Source organism: Peromyscus eremicus, chromosome 1 (assembly GCF_949786415.1).
Source record: "Peromyscus eremicus chromosome 1, PerEre_H2_v1, whole genome shotgun sequence".
Taxonomy (NCBI): domain Eukaryota; kingdom Metazoa; phylum Chordata; class Mammalia; order Rodentia; family Cricetidae; genus Peromyscus; species Peromyscus eremicus.
In genome coordinates this window covers 187226070-187232574 of record NC_081416.1, presented here as the reverse complement: position 1 = coordinate 187232574, position 6505 = coordinate 187226070, and the positions used below count along the sequence as shown (strand labels likewise).

At 43.5% G+C, this 6505-nt stretch overlaps 1 pseudogene; it reads left to right on the top strand.

The window, feature by feature from the left end:
• Positions 1–419: 419 nt before the first annotated feature.
• Positions 420–1283, top strand: LOC131903443 (zinc finger protein 354C-like; annotated as a pseudogene).
• The last annotated feature ends 5222 nt before the right edge of the window (positions 1284–6505 follow it).

Below are 6505 nucleotides of genomic sequence, written 5' to 3'. Positions count from 1 at the left end.
GACTCATCAAATCCAGATAGACATAAAAGCATACACACTGGAGAAGAAACTTGCAAATCTAAAGATTGTGAAAAATCCTTAAATGTGTGTTCCAACATTACTCAAGATCAGAGCCTCTACACTGCAAAGAAAGAGCACAGGCAGGGAGAATATGATGACAATTTTGGCTCTGCACACAGTCTTCTGAAACAAACAGGCTATATTGGAGAGACACCACACCAATGCGGGAAACACATGAAATGCTTCAGTACTGCCTCAAGCCTCACTGTACATCAGAGAATTCATACAGGGGAGAAGCCTTACAAATGTAAGGAATGTGATATATCCTTTACTGCAAAGTCAAATCTCATAAACCATCAGAGAATTCATACTGGAGAGAAACTCTACAAGTGCAACTCTTGTGACAAACCCTTTTCTCGATGCTCAAATTTAAAAGACATCAAAGACTTCATACTGGGGAGAAACCTGACAAATGTAAGGAATGTGAAAAATCCTTTATCAATTGCTCATGTCTTAAAACACATCAGAAAATTCACACTGGGGAGAAACCATACATATGTAAGGAATGTGACAAGTGCTTTAATGTGCAGTCAACTCTTACACAGCATCAGAGAACTCATACTGGAGAGAGACCCTACAAATGCAACTTTTGTGCCAAATCCTTTAAACAGTGTTCAAATCTTAAAAGACATCAAAAAATTCATACTAGGGAGAAACCTAACAAATGTACACAATGTGACAAATCCTTTACCTGTGACTCACACTTCAGAATACATCAGAGAATTCATACTGGAGAGAAATCTTAAATATGTAAGGAATGTGACAAATCCTTTGTCAGTTGCTCAGAACATAGAAGACATCTGAGAGTTCACACTGGGGAGAAACCATACAAATGTAAGGAATGTGACAAATCCTTTATCAGTTGCTCACAACTTAGAATACATCAGAGAGTTCACACTGGAGAAAAACTATACAAATGTAAGGAATGTGACAAGTGATTGTCTGTGCAGTCAAGTCTTACAAAGCATCAGAGAACTAATACTGAAGAGAAACCCTACAAATGCAACTTTTGTGACAAATCCTTTAAACACTATTCAAATCCAAAACACATTAAAGAATTCATACTGGGTAGAAACCTTACAAATGTAGGCAATGTGACAAATCCTTTACCCAGGACTCACGTCTTAGAAAACATCAGAGAGTTCATACTTGAGACAGACTTTACAGATGTAAGGAATATGACAAATCCTTTACCACTTGCTTATATCTTAAAACACATCTGATAAGTCACATTAAAGAGAAACCTCACAAATATAAGGAATGGGACAAATCGTTCACTCAGGACTCAAATCTTAGAACACATCAGAGAATCCTATATTAGAGAGATCTTACTGATGTAAGGAATGTGGCAAATCTTTTTCTACATGTTCAACTCTTACAGAATATCAGATAATATATACTGGATAGAAACTTCATAAGTGTTGCAATGCGACAATTCTATTAGTACATGCCCACATCTTTGACAACACCAGAAAATCATACTGGAGAGAAACCTTATAATGCAAAGACTGTGACATGTTCTTTAATGGGATTTCAGATCTTAGAAGACATCAGAATCTTCATACTGGAGACAAACCCCACAAATGCCTGGAATGTGAGAAATCCTTTACATACATGTCAAATTTTACAACACATCAGAGAGTTCACACTTTATTCATTGTTTTGAGAACAGTAGACTGATTTCAAAAGTTGTTTCTCTAGTTCTAATCCCACAGCTGGGTTTGAACTCCTTTCTTCAAATTTATGCCAACATTAGTTATCATTTAGTTTTTAATTTATTTTTTTTTCACTTTACTTAAAAACCGCAGTTATCCTCCCCTCCTCTTCTTCCACCCTCCTGACCTCACCTCATCTCAACCCATCTACTCCTCAGAGGAGATAAACCCTACCTTTGTAGAGTCAACAAAGTCTCGCATACCAACTTGAGGGGGGACCAAGCATCTCCCCCCTACATCAAAGCTGAGTAAGGTATACCTCCACAGGGAAGGGGTTCCAAAAATCAGCTCATGTACCTGGGAAAATTGCTGGTCACACTACCAGGAACCCCACGAACAGATCAAGCCAAACAACTGTCACCCATATTCAGAGGGCCTACTTTGGTTGCAAGCAGGTTCCGCAGCTGACAGGCTAGAGTCCATGAGCTCCACTATCTCAGGGCAGCTGTCATTGTGGTTTCTCTTGTCATGATCTTGACCCCCCTTGCTCATATGATCCTTTCTCCATCTCTTCAACTGGACATCAGGAGCTCAACCTGGTGCTTGCCTGTGGCTCACTGTATCTGCTTCCATCAGTTACTGGATGAAGCTTTTGTGATGATAATAATAGTCACTAATCAGATTACAGGAGAAGGTAAGTTCAGGCACCCTCTCCACTATTGCTAAATGTCTTAGCTGGAATCATACTTGTGGATTCCTGGATGTTTCTCTGGCATCAGGTTTCTCCTGAACCCAATAATGGCTCCCTCTATCAAGATATCTCTTTCATTGCTTTCACTCTCCATCCCCCCCAAAACTTGGCCATCTTCATCCCTCAAGTTCCCATCCCCTATTCCCTCCATTCTACACACCTCCCTGTTTACCCAGAGGATCTTATCTATTTCCTCTTCCTGGGGTTTTCATGCACATCCCTCTTAGGGTCCTCCCTTTTACTAAGCTTCTGGGGGGGGTGGATTGTAGCCTGGATATAATTTGCTTTGCATCTACTATGCACATAAGAGTGAGTACATATCCTGTTTGTCTTTCTGGGTCTGGGTATCCTCACTCAGAATGATTTTTTTCTAGGTTTAATCATTTGCCTACAAATTTCATGATGTCATTATTTTTTTTTACCAATGAGTAATACTCCATTGTGTAAATCTTCCACATTTTCTTTATCCATTCTTCAGTTGAGGGGCATCTAGGCTGTTTTCAAGTTCTGACTATTACAAATAATGCAGCTATGAACATAGTTGAGCAAATGTCCTTGCAGTATGATTGAGTGTACCACAACAACTCTCCACTCTCTCCTCTTTTCTATCCTAATCCACAGTTCCAACAAATTCCTCTATTGTGTTCTTCTCCATTCATTTTGCTTGGCATCCCCTGAGATTAACCAGAACCATGTGTGAGACTGTTTGGACATATGTGTTGGAGTCTGGTGGGCTCAGAGAGAACTACAGCTGAAGGTAGTGATTCTTCTCCTACAATCAATCCAAACATAGCCAACATTTGAGAAGTAAAGGGTGGGCCTGTGAGTCTTTCCCTTCACTAGATGGATGGTCATCTACTGTGAGGAAAATGCAGGTCAGTACAGCTGCTGTTAGTTACTGATTACAACAGCTGTATGGAGTCTAGAGAAGGGCATGTCCTAGCCTTTCTTACTCCATTTTCTCTTCTTCTTCAACAGTGTTCCAAGAGCCATAGATGAGATGATGGAACTGATGTTTTTAGGACTGGAACCAATACCTTACTTATTTTCTGCATCTGGGACAGCAAGAGTCTTTGCATTCACCTGGGTTAGTGTGTGTGTGTGTATGTGTGTGTGTGTGTGTGTGTGTGTGTGTGTGTTCGTATGTGTAGAGGAGGGGGATTTAAGCAAATTTAGCATGAGTTACAAAAGAACCGCTTGTTTGATAGTAAAATGATAAGGCCACCATCTAGTGGTGAGAGCAGTACAGTTCAGCATGAACTCAGTCCAGGGCTTTTAGCAATGGTCTGACCACTGACTTCATGAGACACCTTTTTCTTTTCAAAATCCAAGTCCCTGGAATGTCTCTCCCCAAGTCACAATTGCAATATTTGGTTTCTGCTTGTCATGTTGTGTTTGCACTGGGAGGCTAGCATCTGAATTTAGCTTTTTATCATTTGTTTAAGTATGTAGAGGCTAGGCTGCCTGTCTTTTAGATGAATGGCTAAGAACACACAGTGGGGGTCAGATACCAGGGTGCAGCATCCTCCTAGATCTAATTCTGGTGTAGGCTGGTAGCAAGCTTGTGGGGAGGCTGTGCAGGTTGGATCAAAGGCAGCCTGAGAAACTGGGAGGGACCGGTGCATTGGGCGGTGCAACTCACCTGTAAACAGAGGTTGGGAGGAGGTCGGACTTTAGCTGAGTGTAAGAGAACACCTTAGAGTGGAAGAAGCTAGAGAAGTCAAGCTATTGAATTCTGGGATATCAAGTGAGTGAGGACTGGGAAGTTGCACTGTGGAACAAAAGTCGTAAGTGTCAAGGCCAAGATTGAGCTTCCAGGAATGGAAAGGGAAGAATCACTCAGTGCAGACCTGGCTGCAAAGGGTAAGGCTAGATACTCCTTGGGATTAAAAGACTACTCACAGCCACAGAGTCCAGATGAGGAGTCCAAAAAAAGTCACCAAACAACAGCACATTGGCAGGAAGTGCTGGGCTGGGACACAGGAGGGAAGGGACTAGGTGTTGAAATAATTTCTCTGCTAAACATATGAAAATTGGCTCTGAATTTCTGTTGTGGATAGTTTACACTTGTCGATAAATTTGAGATTACATGACTTGGAACGATCTTGCCCCTTTTTTTGGATTGACTTTCAATTCCAAAATATTCTTATAAGAATAATCTAGTCCATCCTGCCCGCAGGAGTCCTGCCTACTGGCCTGAAACTGGGGATGCAATGAATAGTGGTGGTATGGGGGCATGAGGTTGTGCCCCAGGCACAAAGCCTAGAGGATGGGGTGATTAGCTAGGAGAAAAGTCTCACCTCTTAGTCCAATTGACACTGGCATTCTTGTCTCAAGGAACAGCTGCAGTCTAGGAGGGTGGGAAAGGTTGTGGGGTGGGGTAGGGCTTGCAGGTTACAGGGTCCATTGGGGGATGGTGGTAGTCCAGCCTGCCTGCAGGAATCCTTCCTGCAGGACTGAAACTTGGTTTGTTATGGGGGGGGGGGGGTTCTGGTGTGCGAGGTTTTACTAACTCATAAGTGAAGACTAGATATAAAGCAAAGGGTAAGCAGACTACAAACAACAGCTCCAGAGATGCTAAATAAGAAGAAGAACCATAAGAGGGATGCATGGATCACCCAGGGAAGGGGAAATACATGAGACCTCCATGAGTAAACTTGGGGTGGGGGGAAGAAGGGAAGGTAGGGGATGAGGAATGAGAACATAAGGGAATGGGATGGTCGATCTGGGACAGGGACCGAGTGGGAGAGCAATGAGAGAGATACTGTGACAGAGGGAGACATCCTGGAGATAGGGAGAAAGCAGGTGCTAGGGAAGTTCCCAGGAATCCACAATGATAACCTCACCTTAGACTACTAGCAGTAGAAGAGAGGGTGCATGAACTTATCTACTCAGGTAATCAGATCGGTGAATACCCTAACTGTCATCATAGAGCTTTCATCCAGTAACTGATGGAAGCAGATACAGAGATCCACAATCAAGCACCAGGTGAAGCTTCAGGAGTCCACTCGAAGAGAGAGAAGAGGGATTCTATGAGCAAGGGGCATTAAGATCATGATGAGGAAACGTACAGAGACAACCAAACCAAACTAGTGGGAACTCATGAACCATGGACCAATAGCTGTGGAGCCTCCATGTGACTGGACTAGACCCTCATCATAGGCAAGACAGTTGTGTAGCTTGATCTGCTTAAGGGGCCACCTGGCAGTGGGATCAGGATCTATCACTGGTACATGAGTGGGCTTTTTGAGCCCACTGCCTATGGTGAGACTGTAAGTAAACTGCAAAAACTCTGGGTTTGGTGTCCTGGGTTTCAGCACAAAAATGTTAGTAAATTGATGGCTGAAACTGCAAGAAGACAGTTCAGCCCTAGAGGGCGAGGTATCCCTGAACCCTGGAGCTACTTAGAACAAGAGCTCTGCCTTGAAGGTGTCCCAGACACCTGGAGCTGTTTAGCACAGCTGTGATGACTGAACTGGAGACAGTTCAGCCCTAGAGGGCGAGGTATCCTGGACACCTTGAGCTACTTAGAACAAGAGCTCTGCCCTGAGGTTGTCCCGGACACCTGGAGCTGTGTAGCACAGCTCTGATGGCTGGGACTGCAAAGAAACAGCCCAATCTTGGAAAGGAAGGTTTTCTGACTTCTTGGGATAGTCAGGCCTGGAACTGCTCCAGCAAGGAAGGATATCCTGACTCTTCGGGAAGGTCAGGATATACCTGTTATGATGGTATGATGGGGGATGATTTCCTCGCAGGACACAGTAATCCTGCTCTTCTCCTGGAGAGCCACAATACCTGGCTCAGTGTTACCAGCTCTTTCTCCCGCAGTCCACTATGGGACATCCCAGCAAGATTCTTCTATTCATCTCCCCCTTGCTCAGTCCACCATGGGACATTCCAGCAAGGTTCTTCTGTTCAGCTCTCAATGAAGGTCTTCTCCCAATACTCTTCTGAATTAGAGATTAATTTGGGAAGAAGCAGTCCAGGAGAGTAGCTGCCTCTATCAGGATGGAGAGAACAGCTCACAACAGACTAGGTA